This window comes from Balearica regulorum, chromosome 1 (assembly GCF_011004875.1).
Source record: "Balearica regulorum gibbericeps isolate bBalReg1 chromosome 1, bBalReg1.pri, whole genome shotgun sequence".
NCBI lineage: Eukaryota > Metazoa > Chordata > Aves > Gruiformes > Gruidae > Balearica > Balearica regulorum.
This window is the reverse complement of record NC_046184.1, coordinates 22532641-22552639: the sequence shown is the minus strand read 5'-3', so window position 1 is coordinate 22552639 and position 19999 is coordinate 22532641. Positions and strand designations below refer to the sequence as shown.

General features: G+C 45.3%; 1 pseudogene; it reads left to right on the top strand.

Moving 5' to 3' along the window:
* Positions 1-15331: 15331 nt before the first annotated feature.
* On the top strand, positions 15332-19596 carry LOC104637030 (tetraspanin-7 pseudogene; annotated as a pseudogene).
* Positions 19597-19999: the final 403 nt, after the last annotated feature.

Genomic DNA, 19999 nt, shown 5'->3' with positions numbered 1-19999 from the left:
TGCATGACTGCGAATTGGGTTCTGATCCATATTTGCAGAGGGTTGCAGTAATACCTCATTAATTAGCAATTGCAACATGGGTCCCTGATGTCTGCTGAGTGGCCTAATGTAACACAGAAATCCGGTTCTTAACAGTTTGTTTTTAATACTTTGTATATCTTCTTTAAATGTCACCATTGACGTGGGATTGTTTTGAGGTCAATGGCAGATGCCAGCAGTGAAGAGAGGATCTGGCAGGTGATTTATGGATTTCTTCAGTGTTTCAACTCTACTTGAACTGCAGGGTTTTTTTTTAACCAAACCTGATTCTCACTGAATAGTTACCAGCCACAGCATGGTATATCTGAGGTCATTTTATTGTGTAGAGTCAGAAAGGTTCCTTATGCACATGACACTGCTCTTAGGCATAGGTGTTTCCAGGATGGGGTAGGAGCAAGGAGGGGACCTATGTGTACTTCTGCTCTCCCTCCCTCTGTCCCTCCTTCTCTCAGCCTTCCATTCCTTCCTCTCTCTTCTTTCTTTCACTTTTTCTTGACAAGTTATTTTTACATAAGTTTTCTTAGGAACTGATAGCAGTGATGGTGACATTAGTCGCTTGATTGTCTTCAGTGATGTCTGCTTCATGGAAAACAGAGACCAGGTGTGACATTTGAATCAGCCCCTGAATAGATTGCCAGGAGAGTCACCAGGCTGCTTCCTGGATGGCATTTGTCTGTCCCTATCACAATAGGTTCTTAAGAACTTGCAATAACAAAGAATTCACCACCACCCCCCAACACAACGGTACCATTGAAAACCTTGAGCATCAGGAGGGTTGTTCAAGCATCCAACCTAAACTGGTGTTTGCTTGCATCCAAGCCCAGTAGCTCTTGCCCTCCTCACTGCGGGTCTGGAGGACAACTTTCTCCCTATGTCTTCACCGTTGAAACATTGTCACGTCTCCTTTTGCCTTCTCTAGACTAGTGAGTCTTAAGATTTTCTTCATGAGTCCCAGCCTCTGGGCCATGGAGGCGGGTGCCAGGCCCCAGTCTGGGGCCAGTACTGTGTACAGCCTGGAACGTGCTCGAGCCGACCACCGCTGAGGCCCTCCCCAGTTCAGCAGGATCCTTTACCACACCTCTGGCTTCCCAAGCACAGGAGCATGGCAATGGCAGCGGCATGCCCACTGCCATCTGCGCTGCCAGAGCTTACAGGGGCTCACAGGGATACGGACAGGGGGCAAGCTGGGGTGACAGCAGAAAACACAGGCCAGGAAACAAACCTGGTGGCCTTCGGCAACCCTCGCTTCATGATTGCCATCTAATCCTCACTGCAGGAAACGCGTGCTGTTTTTGTGTTCCTGCTACCCAGCTCATTTCAGAGATCTCTCTGTGAATTATAAAGGGCAAGATCTTAAAAATGCTTCTTTGATAACAAAAGCGATTCTGTCCTTCCCTCCCCCTCCTGTCACCTGTGGTGACTAAAGAGTTTACCTGGCGACCGTTCTGCCAGCCAGCGACTGACGAAACGGAGGTCTCTGGAGAGAGCGTCCCGCAGGCGAGCGCCAGGGCCTGTGAGACAGGACAGCCAGCTCGGGACGCCACCGGGCTGGGACAACTGACGCGAGAGGCGGGGGAACACAGGCGTTGCTGCCCAGCCCTGCAAGGGGCGCCGGGGAGCCGTCCCGGGGAGCCGTCCCGGGGAACCGTCCCGGGGAGCCGTTCCGAGGAGCCGTGCCGGGGAGCCGTCCCGGGGAGCCGTTCCGAGGAGCCGTTCCGAGGAGCCGTGCCAGGGAGCCGTCCCGGGGAGCCGTTCCGAGGAGCCGTGCCGGGGAGCCGTGCCGGGGAGCCGTGCCGGGGAGCCGTCCCGGGGAGCCGTTCCGAGGAGCCGCCGGGGAGCCGCCCCGGGAGCTGCCGCCAGAGGCCGGCCAGGAACGGTGCGCGAGCGCCCTCTGGCGGCCTCCTGCAGTCAGCGCCCCTCGGGGGTTCCGCGCTCAGAAACGCGGGACAAACCCTCACCCCCCTTCACTTTTCTCTCTCTCCCTCCCCCCTTCTTTTTTCTGTTTTTCCTCTTTTTTCTCTTCTAACGTGATTGTCGGAGAGACCATGCATGTCAGACTGCGGTGACTGAGAAGGTGAGACAGGTAGAATGACTAGTTCCTCCACAGAATTGAATTGACTGACTTCCCTGGAAGAGAGACAGATTTATGTCATTTCAATCTCACTCGCTGCATTTTTGTTATAATTCAGAAAAAGCATCTGTGGGCCAACTTTCATTCCCTAAGGTCAAGAGTATGGAGTATATTTATGTTTCTGTAAAATAGCGTCATCTAAACTGCATGCAACGTGCTGAGAGGGAAATTAAAGTGCAGTGCTGCTGCGACCAGAAGTGATACGGCCTTTCTGTTATTCGTGCAGAGATGGCCAGGGCAGGGCAGAGATTGCAGATTGCCATATCACAAGATTGCCAGCCAGACCCTACGCGGTATCAGTGTATCTGGTCCTGAAGGCTGCAGCCCACAGCAGCGCTGGGAAGGTCTCAGAGTTGTTCCTTCGACACTGCTTTGATGACTGAGCTGCTGTACGTGGCTAGAACTGGCTCCAACAAAGCTGATTTGATAAATCAGAAGGACTAAACCACACACTGGACTAACTAACTCAACCACCTCTGGACTTTACAATTTACCCTTAAAATTTGCCTGACGCTTGGGGTCAGTCCATCACGAGTGGTTGCTGCAAGGGGAAACTCTGGGTAGCTGATGACTGCGAGCAATGCTTTGGTACCCCAGGTCCAGCCCCAGCTGCTGTGCTGGACACAGCGGTATGGGTGCAGGCAGGCGTGCAGCCTGCATGTGGAAGAGGATGGTGCTGATGACAGAGGGGGAGGAAGAGCTACAGCCCTCTTGTTCTTCTTCTGCATCTTCCTCTTCCCCTCCCTCTCCCCCCATCCCATGAAATTTGCAGCCAACCTACACGGCACAACGCCGTGCGGTGTAGAGACACTCCAAGCAGCTGTGAGTAATGCAGCTTGAGTGGCCAAAGCTGTTGGCTGTGTCATCATGGGGCTGGTTTTGGGATCATTTGTGTGAGAGGCATGTGGAGCAAGCAATGTGGCATCAGTGCGACAGCAAGATGGATTTGAAAGACATGCTCTGGACTTTCCTCATCCAGGGAGAAGGAGCCAAATCAGAGCTTGTGCTTCTCTACAGGAAAGGCTGGAAAAGAAGGCAAACCAGAGAGGTGCCCCTGTGAGGGAGCCTAGGATTGCACAAGTTAATCTTTCTGTTGACCGGAGGTAACCAGAAGTCCCGCAACAGAGCCTAACTCCCGTAGGCTTTGAAAGACAAGGAGAGACAACGGAGCCATTACATACAGTCTTGTTCTTACACAGAAACAATTAAATCACACAGTGCTGTCTTCAGCTAATAACAGGCTGGATTAGAACTACAGAGCAGAAAAGTCTGCTCTAAAGCCAGTTTGCAATCCTTAACACAAACTAGTCTGCCTCAGATTTAAAAGCTGTATGGCATTATGGGAGACTTTGGGTGTAATCCCCGTAAATAAATAAACAAATGAGTTGAAGATAAAGGCCGGATTATGAAGCAATGAAAATCACTGCTGATGTCAATACAAGATGTGGACACAAGGAATAAAAGGATGGATCCAGAATCTTGGTTTAAAGTTGTATTGAAAACCCTGGTTTAGCAATGGGACTTTTCTGTTAAAGTCCTTCCTTCTCACAAGCTTTGGGGCATGCATAAAGACTAACAGCTTGTCCTACAACAAATTAACTGGGGATTGAAAGAGCAGAGGGCTGCCTGCTCTCCAGACTCCCCGGGGGATTGTTCAAAGCAAACAGTTAATTTGGAGTAGGTAGTGCAGTGGCTTCCCCACATACAATGTCCATATGGGGAATTAGTCAAAGTGCTGTGATCAACTTGCCTGCTCATCAACTCCCCTATTTGTATGAGCTCTAAAACTCCTTATGTGTACATGCATTCATTTAAAGACAAGGCTTGCACAACTGAAGTCCGTGGCAAAGTTTTGTCACACTACAGTGGCTCCAGGAACTGGCTCCAGGAGCTTGCTGCAAGTGGGCTAAGGCTGGAGAGTATCAATATTGTTAACATCCTATTTCCTTCAATTGTGTAATTTGATTAAAAAAAAATCAATCTTGACACATTATTACAATCCCTTTATTACTAATATCTAGAAATATTCTGATTTGCAAATCTCAGTTGCTTTTGCCTTGATAGATTAGATGGGAAAAGTGTTTGATTCCTGAAAAGTCCCTTCATACTGTTTTTTTCCTGAAAAAAATTAAGTCACTAATTAGCCTGCCTTAATCTTACCTTGTCTTTGTGGATGTGTTTCAATAGCAGGGGATAGTTGTACAATGTAGAATCAGAACCTAAAATCCAAAGTTATACCTATTGCATATCAGGATATTTGATTACCTCCCATGGATTTGAGTCAAAATATCGGTTCCTGTGCCTGTGTCCTCTAATAGACCTTGAAATGAGGTGTCACCTCTGAGAAATACAGCTTCTTCAAATTTTCTGCAGAAAGTCTGGGGGCATACACCTAAGTGTAAGAATGAAGAGAAGGAAGGAGACAGCATCAAGAAAGAGAAATGCTCCTTATTTGCTTTGTTGAGCTTAAGCTGAAGGTACGGAGCAGGGAGGTCTTGCACATGCTTATGACCTGGACACAGCAATTTCACCTTAAACCAAATGTTTTCGGAGAAGCTGGAGAATTTACTGGGGAAATGAGGGCAACAGGTTTGAAAAAAGACTCTGTTAGGGAAAAAAAGAGGTGAAAACTACCATCGCACCATAATGGACAGCTTCCACCTGCACTAGGGCTTGTGGTTCTGGTAGAGTGATTTAAGGAGTTGCCACCCTTCACTTAGAGGTTAGTGTCCCTAATGAACTTGTAAGGATTTATGCAAATACATCCTACCTGGCATGACAGTGGCCTTCAAGCACTCTTGTAATCTGTCCCTCCATCTCCGATGAGAATCTAGGAACTAACAGCAATAACTTCCTAAACCACTCGCTTAAGGGCTACAAAATTCCTCTGTCTGAAAAACTGAACAGTTCCCACCTGGGTTACTGCCTAAATTTGCTGCTCTTCCTGGGGAAAAAAACCCCAAAGTACAACAGTATAAAAGCGTATGATACCTATGGCTTGGGCATCATTCAAAAGAAATGATTTTAAAGCAGTGTTCACAGATAGCACACCAGAGTTAACCACCATGTCTTCTGAGGGTTCTAAGAAATGTATTGACCCTGAGCTCCTTCTCTTGTGAAGTTAGCCTTGCCAGCAGCAGAACACTGTGAAATAATACTACTTAGCTGTGAAAGAAGGAAGGACCAAGGAAGAGGACTTTGCAAACCCACAGATGGTAAATATGAGTGCCAAGAGCTTTACTTGGCATGATAAATGTCCTGTTGACATATCTCAGAGCTGTCATTACAAAGCAGAAGCATTTCTGGTACAATATTTACAAACAATTGTAAATGTAACTTAACCCAATTTAAATTGGGAACTTATTTTCACACATGTGGAGATTCCACATCAAAAGTGAAGTTCTTCACAAGCAAACTTATCTCGGGGATAGTAGTAATGACCAGAATTGTGTTAGAGAGCTGTGATCTGCTAGCTAAATCTGGATTTTTTCCTAAGTACTTCAAAAAACTGAGCAAGAAGATGAGCGGCATGGGTTCCCTGGTTGTCTTTTTCTTTTAAAGAGATAGTTGTCAACAAAGCTGTTGTAGAACAGGTGAAGGGGCAAATTAGAGATGTGGCAGGTGACGATAGCATCTAGATATTTTGGATGACGAAAGGTAAGATAAAGTTCCCATCAAAGTTTACAGGTCTTGATTCCTGTGTTTACTCTGGCTTTGCATCAGCCCAATACTGCTGTACTCAAATTTGGACTTGCTTTTAATTAGTGACCCTTGACACAGTGAAGAATCAAGCATTATATGCCTAGGGGTATGGTCTGCTGTATCTACTTGCTTCGGAAGAATTCAAATATTGTTCTGTAGCCGAAATCCTCCTTTAGGGTTTAGGAGGAAGCCTGTCCTGGTTTCAGCTGGGATAGAGTTAATTTTCTTCCTAGCAGCTGGTATAGTGCTGTGGTTTGGATTTAGTATGACAATAATGTTGATAACACACTGATGTTTAGTTGTTGCTAACAACAGTTAAGATTACAGTTAAGTCCAGGACTTTTCAGCTTCCCAGGCCCTCCCAACGAGAAGGTATGAACCTTCCACAGGGGCTGCAGAAGAAGCTGAGAGAGCACAGCCGGGACAGCTGACCCAAACCAGCCAAAGGGATATTCTGTACCATATGATGTCATGCTCAGTATATAAACTGGGGGGGAGTTGGCTGGGAGAGCCACAGCTCAGGAACTAGCTGGGCATCAATCAGTGGGTGGTGAGCAACTGCACTGTGCATCACTTGTTCTGTATATTCTATTATCATCATCATCATCATCATCATCTTCTTTTTCTGTCCTATTAAACTGTTTTTATCTCAACCCAGGAGTTTTACTTTTATTCAGTTCTGTCCCCCATCCCACTGACGGGGGAGCAAGTGAACACTGAGGCTGTGTAGTTGTTTTAGTTGCCTGCCAGGTTAAACCATGACAGTTCTTTTGGCACCCAACGTGAGGCATGAAGGGTCTGGCCAGAGTGTGTTAAAACAAATTTGCTATAAGCATCCATTATATTAGTTTAATAGTCCCTAATCACAATGTTGTATTGCTTGTTCTCAAGCAAGGTTGTGTTCTGTAATGCCTAGCTTGCTGTATATATTCCCTGCGGTGCTGTTTATCACCTCTGCAAGATGGACCGAGGTTACCGTTTTGTTGTGTAACACTGGGTTATGATATCATAAAATTGCTGTTTGTGAGACGAATCTGGTATTTGTACTCGACACTGCTGTCATCTCCGTACTTCGGAAGCCATCTCTCAGAAACTATTAATCATTGCACTCTTTACCTTTTCTCCTCAGAGAGCCTATCTATGGGGGAGACAAGAGGGGGACACTTTCCCCCACTCCTTCACCTTCCTGTTCTCCTCCAGACCAGTTACAATAGCTCTTGAGGATTTTGAATATCCTTGGGATGTTCAAACCAGCATGTTCCTATTGCTATGCCTCCTGAATGCTCCAAGGATTGCACAGAGCCTCTGGGCTCAAACTCACGATCCTGAGATTAAGAGTCCCAAGATCAAAGATAAAAAGGTGTCTTTTGAATCTGTAAGGTTCTGTAAGGATAGATTACTGTATTTTTTATTTTAGGGAAGAATTAGGCATCCCTGAGTTGACTTCAACAGTCCTTGTTCCTCATCAAGGGTAAAGGAAGAATTGTGTATAGTTAAGATTTACTGCAATTTTTTAATTAATTACTTATGTAAAATAAGAACTCTCTTTTTCTCCAGTGTTGGATATTATAATTTTCTTATTCTTTTTATTAGTTTTGGTTTGTTCTACAAACCTGGATTAACTTATCTGCATTATACCCTGTCAAAGGAGATGATGTGAAATTTTAGGATGAGGAACTGTGCACTAGTTTCAGGTAATCTATCTGAGACATTGAAGGTCTGGTTTGTTTGGGTTTTGTTTGTTTGTTTGTTTGTTTTTTGTCAGAGTATTGAAAGTAACATTATGAATTAAAAATAAACATGTTCACAACTCAGTTTCTACTCACCATCTCCTAGAGAAGACAGGCTAGTCTGGATGGGAAGACTGTGGCTGTCTCCACATCTCATTCCTCTTCCTCCCCTTCAGATTTCCAAATCTCCTCTGATTTCCTGCCCCCACCCAATTTATTTTGATTAGTATGTTCAAATGACCTGTAATTCCATTTTCCAGGTCTTTCTCCCAACTTACTGCCAAGTCACCCCTTTTACCAAGCCAAACTTTGTCCAAAGGACAAACTTCTGTCTGCATTTGCACCCATGTCTTCTTCTTGCCTGCTCGGGTACCATCAGCAGAAACTTGGAGAGCACAGGAAAATTAGAATTCCAGTACTTGGCCAAAGGGGATGAGAGCAGCTAAGAGCACAGGTTTTTGGGGAAAGAATGAAAACCTGGCCTGGACAATGCTCAGAAGATATCTCCAGCAGTTCCAGACAAAATCTTGACTGAGGAGGTGTGAGATAAGGTTGCAGAGATTTATAGTTTGCCAAATTTAACCAGTTTCATGTGAAAATGAGAGAAAGAATCCTTCCTAGCCCTTTGCCAGCTTTCAAGTCTGTAGTCCAAAGCCTGAAAGTGCTATAAGGAGATGACTGAAATGCTATTTTTAAAGGAGAAAAATAGTGTCTTTTACACTAAACTTTTTTTTAAACAATTTTTGTGAAACCATTGTTGCTGGAAGTTAAAAAAATTGCATTTCAGACTCAGATAAAAATCTGCCCTGGAAAATATTAGCTTAGGTAGTTGAAGACCAGTAACCTTAAAGTACAAAAAGTTGCTTCAAAAAAAAAAAAAAAAAAGAAAAGAAAAAGAGACAGTATTCAGTAGTCCTTCCTATTGGAAAATCAAGGAAAACTTCCTGTAATCCTCATGTTCACTACCATGCTGGTAAATGCTTTATTGCATACAGGCAAGCTATGTAATTTAATGAATAGTGCAACTGGCATTTTCCAAAGAAAATCAAGGTAAGAATGTTTAAGATTTTACCATCACAGGAGAGCTAAACAAGAATTTTCATTCACGCGAGATGATAGGCAGGCTGACAAATTTTACCCTGATTAAGGCAGTGATGCCAGTGTGGTCCGTTGTTTGCATGCAGATTGTTTCTTTTAAGTAAGCCTTCCCTGACCTTTACAGCAGGAAAGAGCAATGTTTGAGGACCGCACACCCCATGTGAGCAACACAAGGAAGCTATAAAAGTCCCCAGATCCAGACCCCAAGGCTTGGAAAATCCTCTGGTGCTCTAATGTTGTTGTATTATAGAAACATTCACCTCAGCAAGGACACAGGTTTCAGTGACCCCAGGATAACAGTCGGTGCCCCACGGCGTTCTTTAACCAGTCCACAGAGAGTGCGTGGTCACCTTGTCCTCTGTGATGGCATTACCCGTCAAAACCTGGATAAATGGCAGAGATAAAGAAGATACATGTGCAGGTGTGAATCAGACGGTGCATGCGGAATACCTACTTTTTTATTGGACCTCAATTGTCTGCTAGACGCTTCAGCTGTGCCAATTATCCATGGGATATCCCAATTCCTGACCCAGGGACCCAGAATGCATGAAGCTTGCTTGTGATCAAATATACCTCCTCCCCACTAACCTTGTGCCAAGCACCAGTAGGAAGCAAGGGACAACTACTGGTAGATATTTGTTGATACATACGTTACAGGCAACGTATTGATCACCTTTATGTATCAGGCTGTGTACATAATAATTTTAACAGCAATGACAGATGTTCATTTTATAAAGCCATGCTTACAATATTACTAAAAAGCCTACTATTCATTAATATATCAAAATAATTTTACATGGTGTGTTGTGGTCTATGGCATCCACAGATGAATAGTCTTCTCCCTTACACTATTATCCTGCATCAGCATTCATGAACTGGAAGCCTCCAATGTTGCAATAAAAGTAGACAGAGAGATGGTTGTGCTATGCTACATGACTCCCTAATTTGCCTTAATTTATTTTGGATTGACTAGTACATTCATAATTAGTATAATGACATTTGCTTGAGATAAAATGAGGAGGGGGAGATTTTATAGAAACAAGGTCTCTAATTTTCAGAACCAGCAAAGATTATACAAAATTATACCAACCAAGTGAAAAGCAGAATAGATTTTTACTACTGCAGATCTTGGAAATCCTCCTCATATAGGGAAATCCGTGTTGATAAGTGTAGGTAAGTATTATATGAAGGATGACCTGTCAAGTACACTTAACTGCTGTCAACGTACGCATTACACAGATTCCAATATGTGAAATATTTAATGCCTTCAGCTCCTAATACAGTAAGTGGGAACTGAGAATTAGTAACAATATACTTTAAGATCAAGCATAAAATTTGACAATGTTTAACCTTGTCTTGTCTTCCCATTGCTTCCTAAAATGAAAAGCCTAAAGACCTGCTTCTTTTTTAATACCTCTGACATGGTATTTTGGCAGTCTTTCCCACCTATCTAGCCTGCATGTTATTTGGATATACTAGTGCTTAAACATATCTGATGTTCAGGACATAGTATTTTTCTGTGGGGTAACTGGAACGTGCACTGAATTTTCCTTGAGAGACTTGCTCAAGGCGTGGATCATATTATCGTCTGTAGCTATGGGGAAGCTACAGCTAAAATTAATTTTTGTGCTTTATTTTAAGGTTAAAAAACACATTAGACATAAATCATTAATCCGAAGGAGCTCTGATTGTTGCTATTAATAGCAAAGTGGCTGATCTGTAATAGAGATTGTATACCTGAGTTCCTAAAATAAACTCAGTGTGAAAAAAATAGCGCTTGTGCTATTACTGTTGGTGAAGTACATTCCAAGAAACAGCAGGCTGGGTTCTGCCTTAGGATCATACTTGCTCAGGCGAAGACGTCTCCTGCTCAGCTAAGCAAGCTGGCGGGAATCCCACACGAATGCCGCTCCGGTCTGCTCAGGCTGCGTCCCTCAGTCTCGCTGATAGAGCAGAAGCAGTTTATCCAATATTTCCTCTTGGATCAAGGTGGTATTTCATAATCTATTCATTTTCCTGGAAGGGGCTTGATGCTGGAAGTGAGTTGTGTTATGAAATATTAACACATTTCCTTCCCAGAGTTAATGGGAAGATCAAGGGGAAATTGTCTCTTCCTCCAAGTCCATCTTCTTTTCCTGTCCAGCCTGGACTTGCACCAGATCCATGCTTGCACAGCCCTGGGAGAGTGTTAAACTATGACTTCTGTTCCATTTGATTCAATTTAGAATAAAGATATCATTCAGTTTTATATAAAAATAATTTCAATTGGATTTTGGTAACTTTCCTCACACTGAATAACTGCTTTTCTTATTAACAGTTCTATTGAATTAAATGGAATTGAATTTATGGTGTAAGAGATCACTCAACATGACAAAGCATCAAGAAATCAGACTTTAACATAAAAAAAATTTTTGTATTTACAATACCCAGTAGGCATCTTGTCCATGGGAGGAGCTCATAAGCATGTAACCAGACAAGAAAATACTAATAATAAATAGTTACAACATCAAAAGTACACTGGTATAACATCAGCAGGACACTATGGTGGCATCACAGGAGTTCCAGCTTTCCCCAGAGTAAATAAATGCAGGCACTTCTTTGGCAGCTATAGTACCTCTCCATGTGTCATGACATGAAGATCTCATTCAGGTGTCTAAGGAAAGCACACCTGTGAACACTAAACTAATACTGCTTTTTTGAAGCTACTCTTGCTACCCGTATTTTTACGGTGAAGCTCCTAACTACCTGATCGTGCTGTCCGTGCCAGTGCGGCCACTTGTCCTTGTAGCCAGAGTTATCTTAACTAGCCGTGAACTGGGGACCACAAAAGGCTTCAGTTTCCTTGAGAAGCCATGAAGAATCCCTGCATCACTTTTCTCTCTGTTACGGACTGATAGGAAATAGTCATTTCAGAATTGCAAGTGTAAACTCAGGCAAAAAAAAAATCACAGACAACGGAGATGGAAAATTGTATTAAAATCACCATGCCTCTGCCAGGGAAGAGATGTAACACTTAAGGCATGCCCATACCAAAACAGCAAGGAAAGAGGAAAATTCAGGCTTCAAGCAGACTGCTTTTCCTTGCCAAATAGTATTGCAAAGCGCTGCCTAATTAGCTATCTGCTATCACCCACATATCCTTCAGACACACTGTTTGGCAGCTATCTTTCTGCCACTAAGTACCAGTTTTCTCTAAGACATATGAGTTTGCGTTTTCCAAGGTCAGTCTCAGTGTATTTGCTGCCCGTGTTTGTAACCATTCGTCGATAATCGGTATTGCTGCTCTCACTAGCGGGTTAGGCACTTCTGAATCCTCACTTCTTATGGGATTTCCACGACACTTTGCTTTCCAAAATGACATGTAAAGCGATATCACTTCTCTTTCATCAAATTGTCAGTCCACATATCACATGCAGTATCATGAACATTTGTTCACTAGTACGATTTCATGAGATTCTGTAACAGTTTTCTTACTAAGATGCAAACACGTTTTATGATTCTGCCAGTGTCTGAAAAAACAAGCTATTCTAGTAAGATTATTTTTCAGACACTGAAGCTGTTTCATCATTTATGGCTTCACATACACTCAAGGAGCCCAATCCTACCTCCTTTACTTATCCAAACAGTTCCAGTGGCACAGCTTATGAGAATGGACAGAATCTGTCCCTGTATACCCATTTCACCCTGGTTAAAAAAAGCACAAACACTGATATCATCTGGCATCTCCTAACACTGAATGCTTAACATGATTTTTGGAGGAAGTTCAGCACTACACTGCCGGTGAAACCAATAGATGTTACGATGCGCTAAATACTTCACAACAGCACCGACAGATCATAAAACATCTTTATGAAGATACTTTTAGGTTTCTGTACCCTTTGCACCACCCTTCATCTCTGACACGTGCTAGAGGAACCTGGGTGGCAATGGATCTGCCCATACGCCCTTTTGACTGCTCCTACCTGGCATAACGCATCCCAAGATACCCGTACAACCCTCTTCTAAAGCTATTTTGCCTAGCTGCTTTCACTGTAAGGAAGGGTGAGGGTAACAGAAAACATCACTTATTGGTGTTCGTTTTGGTGTTCTGTACTGGTGTTGAAGCCAAACGTGGCTTCAAATCTGAGACAGCTTCCAGAGAGCGCATTCACAGGTTTGTCATGAGAAAAGGGGCTGTAGCCCCCCATTAGCACTGGCCAACGCAGCTACTCTTAGCCTTCCTACAGGTTTCAGCTGTCTGCGATCCAAGGCTAGTTCTGAGAGCACCAGCTCTGAGAAACTTCTGAAAAAATTGCTCACTTGTGAGAAGGTGCACAGTCATGCGAGATAAGAAAGGCAAACCGGCAGCGGGTAGTTTTGAGATGTGGATAGTTAGCAGTTCAAGGATTTAACAGGAAAAAAACCACTGCTATGAAAAGGTGTAAAATCCTAAGAGAAAAAACAAGTGGTGGGAGATGGCAGCGCAGCAATGATCAGCCCATTCCAAGCACAGCAAGGACTTTTCCCCGCATGGCTGACAACTGCCTGGCCAGCAGAGACTCGCTACTTCAGAGGAAACATGAATGTCACCTTCAGAGCCTCCCGACGCTGTAGGTTCACTTAGGTGTGAAACTGTGAAAACCATCACCTTTTAGCCATCGGTTATGAAATTCCTTATCTGAAGACCTCTAGTTTGTCTTTGCCATGAGCTTTAATTCTTCACTGTGGATATTAGTCATATCATTTAGCGCTAAAATGGGTAATATAATGCAAAGTACTGTGGAGTACTTCTAGAGCATAGAAATCATCATTTCTAAATCATCTTGACATGAAGATCTGGGAATCTTCTGAGAAGATCTAGGGATCAAAGGAACTAGCTCAGACTTGGTCTGTCAAGAAACTGATGAAGAGCTTAATCTTGTAAAAAGGCAAAAGAAGAGAATCTGTAAAATGCGGGAATTAGTCTCCTACTAATTAAATTAAGGCGTCTAATAAAGAACAGATGATGTTTCAATAGTGATGATGATGCCGTATTAAAGCTTTGACAACTATGTTAAAATGTGATATGTAAAGCACCTCCTTTCCTTCCATGATTCTATAACAGAAAGAAACCAACAGAATGTTTTTCTCAAACTTCCACACAAAAATTACCATTACCAACACAATTAAGCCTCAGAATTCAGCCCCAAAGGAGTTTGATAAAGATGCGAACAAGGGGGTACTCTGACCTGATGTTTTGGTGTGACTATTGCATATACAAACTAAAACCCCAATTAGTATTGTTGCAGGATGAGGAATTACAGAACAAAAGACTGACAGTTTGAAGTGCACAGTGATCCATTAAGCTGCACAAGTTAAAGATCTTTCACCAACTAACGAAACTGTAATAATAACCATTTTACTAAAACATTTTAAAAAAGCAATATAAACATTTTATAGAAGTTTGACAGTATCTTAGTATATAACAAAATTCATTTCTTGAGTGCCTGAAGACATATGAAAGCCAACTCCATGCCTCGCAATGCCTTTTAGTAGTTTCCATATTCAGTGCAAAGGCCCATAGTAATGAAGATGGTACAAAATCCTGAAGAGTACTACATACCTTTTGTGGTGTTGTCAAGAAATGCTAAAGAGAAATTGGTTACTTAGTGTGATCGAAGACTCCCTAAGCATCGAATTAGCACTGAGGATGCTAATTCTACCCCTGCCTGAGATCTTGCCTCATTTACAGTTTCATTTTCATCTTTTACCTATCTGGTTTGTAGTAGCTTATCTTTTGCAGTGAGACCGTACCGCTCCTGGTGGGATCTCTTATCAGACTTTCCAGGGCCACTTATACAACAGTATCTATTTGTGCACATGCTTGCACAGCCATTCAATGCCTTCCTTATGGCTCGGTGTTATCATGGGATAAATCAAGTGAATATTTAACAGAGTCAGGGCACCCGGGTGATAGTTACCAGCTGGGAAAATCAAGACTGACTGACTGACAATGCATGACCATGTAGTTAGTTAATATTCAGGTATGGATTTATGCTTGTTTCTGCAAAGTGTCCTAGTAACATCGCTTGGTGCAGTATAAGAAATAAAAATGAAACCTCTCATTTAACAGATTTCTTATGCTTCCAGTGGGTTATCTGTGGGATTTTTTGGGTGCTACTCCTAATGCTCACGAGAAAAAGTTTAATCCCTTGCCCAGGGTAAACCTGGGCTGCGGCATATTCCAGCAAATGCTGGTCTTGAGTTTTCAGCTTGCAGAACCTTTTCATCTGAGGGCCCGCAGTACCGCGGACAGCCGGAACTGCCCCTCCACACACCGTACCCATTTGTTCCCCGCAAGCCCCCGGAGAGCTAAGGAGTGTGTGTATGTGCTTCTCCCTCCGGCTGTCGCAGGTTGCTGGATACGCACTAACGTCAGGCGGCTGCTCCTTTAAAGGAGGACGGCCCGGGGGAGCGGAGAGGACCCGGGGACCCCCGTCCCGCCCCGTCCCGCCCCGTCCCGGCTGGGCAGGCCGCCCGCTGGGTCCGGCTCGCCCAGTCCCGCCGAGCCCCGCAGCGCGGACAAGCGCCGCCGCCGGCCGCGCCCCCGCGCCGGGCACTGAAAAAGGGCCGGGGCGGAAGAGCGGCGAGACTCGCAGCGGCTGCCGCGGGGGGAGGCTGCTGCCGGGCCCCGCACCGAGTGCCGCCCGGGAGATCCGGCGGGACCCGCCAGCGCCCCGAGCACCGCCAAGGCGCCCTCTCCTCCCCGCCGAGCGCCGCGGACCGGCAACCCCGGGGAGCGGCAGCACCGACGGCCGCGGCACCCCCTCACACCACCCGGCAGCACGGACGGCGGCGGCACCCCCTCACCGCAACAGCCGCATCTGGCACCACGGCACCATGACCGTGCTCAAGCTGTCCCTCATGGCCTTCAGCTTCGTCTTCTGGGCAGCGGGGCTGACCATGCTCATCATCGGCCTTTGGGCCAAGGTGTCTCTGGGGAGCTACCTGGCGCTGTCGGCCAATGACTACCCCAGTGCCCCTGCCATCCTCTTGGCCACCGGCGCCGCCATCATCATCTGGGGCTTCCTGGGCTGCTTCGGTGCTGCCACGGAGCACCGGGGCCTCCTGCGTGCCTACAGCACCTTCCTCACTGCCGTGCTGGCGGCTGGGCTGACGGCAGGGCTCTCGGCACTCCTGTACCGCCAGAACATTGCTCAGGGTTTCCAGGAAGGGCTACGCCAGGCCCTGCTCGCCTATGGAGAGGACGAGGGGATGGCGAATGCCCTGGACGCTTTGCAGCATGCCTTGTCCTGCTGCGGTGTGGAAAGCTACCGTGACTGGCTCACCTCACCCTGGGGGCTGGAGCAAAATGGCTCCGTGCCCCTCAGCTGCTGCCGGATCCGCCGGGGTTGCCAGCGCAGCCCACCCAACGCACGCAGGCTGCACCGCGATGGGTGCTTCAGCAAGGTGTCGGTCTTCGTCAGCAGCAACATGTTTTATGTTGCCACAGCTGCCCTGGGGTTGGCACTGCTGCAGCTCATCGGCATTGTGCTGGCCTGCCTGATGGCTGTCCGCATCCCTGCCCAGCTGCTGGTCATTGCCACCCCTCGCTGACATCTCCCCGGTCCAGCCCCTTATCCCCTCCAGCTCCTGTCTTTCCCCCAGATCTGGGTGCACTCCATTGGGAAAATCGTCCCTTCATCCTCCCCACTTCCACCTGAGCTTCCTCCTGCAGACTCCATTCCCCCTCTGGAGCCTGGGAAGGTGCCTCCTGGCCTGGCCATGCCCGCTGCAGGGCAGCAGGTGCCCACTGTCCCCCCAGAGCCTCTGGACTCCTCCCATAGATAGTGGTGGCAGCACAGACAGACATCAGTGTCTGGGGCTGTGAGGACAGCTGGGTCAAGGCTGACTGGTTTTCTGGGTGATGTAAACATCCCCAGGCACTGAAATGGGGGCCAGGAAAGAGGAGGGGGTCTGGGAGAGCAAGAGAGGTGTCTCTCAGCATTATACCGGGTGAGTGTTCTAAGATTGGGAAGTTATGTTACTGGAAAACTGCTGGAGTGCACAAGGAGCCATGCCAGCAGCTGCCATCGGGATCTGCTTGAGGGACTGCCCAGCAGCGTGCACCTCACCGCTGCAGATTTCCTACCTTCACTGTGTGCAGATTCAAGCTGTCTGGCTGCCACGGGTGCTTTTCCCGCTGTGGTGTTTCCGATGCTGATCTCCATCTCAAGGTGGAGCTGCAGCTCCAAGTGCTACTCCTTCCTTCAGGATGTGCCTGTCCTGGTAGCCACTGCTTCACTGGTTATGTCCTTGTGGGGCTGAGAAGACCTTAAACTTGGGTCCCTGTCACATGAGAGGATGGCAAAAGCTGCAGGATGGGACCTGACTAGGGGTGGCAAGAGGAGGGAAGGGCACATTGCCCTTCAGAAGTTTCTTTTCGACTTTTGCTGTTAACTTCAGGGTGAGTGGAACAGACTCTCTGTTTTATAGAAGGGTTTCTAAAAACCAGCCCTCAGACTCTTTGACATTTTCCCTTTTTCAAAGGATCTGTCTCTGAAGTATGCTCCTACCTGTGTTTTTGAAGCCAGTTCTATACAACCTGGGAGTAAATGAAGGACCTCAAGAGTTGCTGTGTAGCCCTGGGTGTGTGCAGGACAGACAGCAGTGTAAATCTACAGGATTTTGTTTTTCCCAACAGTTCTGCGTTTGCATATTGAGCTTTAGGAAAAGCAAACCCTGCACTCTAGAGGGTCCTGAATTTTCCAAGCTTCACTTTTTCCCACTTCCTTAAAACCTGTGAACTGGACTATTAAACGTTTCTCTGTCTCACAGCACAGACTTGCTGAACACCCCCCTTACCCAGCAAACTGGGGAGAGAGGATTTCAGGAAAGAACCAAGAACCACAAAAGAACTCCAGGATGTGGTGTCTTTTAGGAACATGACTAGCAAAGCTGTGGAGAACGGTCAAATGCCAACAAATACGAGCAGGAGAGGAAATCTTGAATGAAGATGACCGATAGCTTCATGGGAGGAGTGGAGTACCCTTGGGGGAAAGAGGATTAGCAGTGAAGCTCTGGTGCCCGGGCAATGAATGCATGGGGTGAGGGCGAGGAAGGCTTGACCATTTTCCTCCTTGCTTGCCTTTTGACTACATTTCTGGCTTTCTCTTTTCCTCCCACCGAAGAACGACTGCGTGGCTGCAAGGATGAGCCAGGCAGAGCCTCCATCCCACCGGAGCAGGAGGCGAGACCCTCTCTTCCCGCTGGCTTTGGGAGATGGAGCTGCCCCTGCCCACTGAGCAGCCATGCCCTCTCACCCTGGTGAGGCAGGCAAAGGGAGAGCAAACCTATCGCTGCCTCTCCACGGGGAAAACCAGATCAAATGCAGAGCTAACTCTCCTCCCGCTGTTTAAATCTTCACAGTTTCTACACTTAAAAGAACCCTGCCTTGGTATTTCTGTGCTTTCCCTGCTGAACATAAGCTTCTAGGATTTTGTTTGACAGTGCTGCTGGGGGTGAAACCAGGGCAAAATATGTATTCACTTGGAAAGATTCTGATTTCAGTTATCTTTACTGCTTTATACCACTTAAAATACCTGGAAATGCTACCACTTCCTTGTCTTTTGTGATAGTGAAGCCTCCCCCCCCTTTTTTTTTCCTCCTCTCCCATCAGTCTTCTTTTCTGGGAGAGGGATTGCTCAATTCTATGGTGAATTTGTTCCACCTTCAGGACTGTAAGTATTTCTGACCTGGGGATAGTGCTGCAATTTGGCATGCTAATAACAGCCCCTGACTTGTGGGACTGCCCTCATAAAGGTGCAGCGGTCCTGCAGACTTGTCAGACTCAGGCTTGTCCAGGAAACATAAAGGGAATCCCCCCAACTTATATTAACAATTGCACAAGCTTGATGGTAGTTGAGAATGTAAGAAAAAACCAAACCAAACCAATGTAAATAGGTGTTTCCATGCAAAAGTGATGTTTTACTCTCCACATATGCAAAATAGTCTAAAGTTTAAATGAAGTTTGAGCTGAGGACTGCTGAATCCAGAACGGTATTTACAAGGACCAGGCAGGAGTATCCAGCACTCATTGGAGTCCAGGCACACAAACTGATTTTACTAAATTTATAAAAATTATATTTGCTCACAGAAATAATTCCCTCAGGGTCAGTTCTCTCAACCGAAGCTCACAAGATCAAAAGCAGAGAAAGAGTAACTGAGTTTTCCTTTTTGGAGAGGGATTCTAGTCCGCATGGATGGATCTTAGGATTCTGCGTTCAGAGTTATGTTGTGCTGGGGTGTTAGCTGTGGCTCTGTCTTCACTGCCCCTCTGCTCAGGTGTTAGGTGGCTATGTAACTACGATGACCACATTCCAGGTGAAGAGTGCAATGTAAACAGGCTTCTCAGTCGTTTGACTATTCATCTGCATAGATGAACTTTGAAAATGTGTCTGGAACCAGTCTTTATAGAGAAAACAATGTTTCATTTTTTTAGCACTGATGTTTATTGTTTTATGTAATATAATTTTTTTATTTTTGTTTGTAAATGTCCCTGTATTAACACCACTTTTTTTGGAGTTATGCACTGGTGGAACTCCTGTTATTTTCTGGAAATCAATGTCATGCCCTATGGTTTTAACAATGGGCAAAAAGTATAGTTTGTATGGGAAATGGTACATCAAAAATAAAGTTTAGCAAGTCCTACAAGCAAAACAGTTTTGAATCCAATTCAATATTTGTATTTCTGTATGTTTCTGTATGATTCAACTAAGTGCACGATAAATGTGAAACGAAGTATACAATGAAATGTAAAGACAGAAGCATATTGTGTTTTTTTTATTCAGATGATCCATTAAAGAAGCAATAAAACAGGCATTGTGGAGAATGTGGGAAAGGGACATGGAATTGCACTGGGTTTGTCACAACGGTCTTCTTTATCTGAATCAATAAGCTCTGAAAATTTACAGGAATATGGCATTGCTCTTTTTTTTTTTTTTTCCCCTCCACTGGTTACTAAAATTATTTCTGATCCTGACCCTGATTACGTTGTATGACACACAGCAGTTAGTCAGAATGAAGGACGCTGTTAAAACACATTGAACCAAAACCCTTGTGTAGATACTCACTTCAATCAGTTTTGTTGTGGTTTTAAGTTGCTAGGAATGTCAAAATACAAATGAGATAACCAAGTTTTAAGCATACCAGTCCATGTTTGTGTGGTGGCCAGGCCTGAATCTCAGGACATCAACTTAATGTAATGAATAATTCAAAATGTAAACCATCACTCTGCACTCCTGGCCTATACTCACTGAAATAGGATAAACCTTGGCAATGA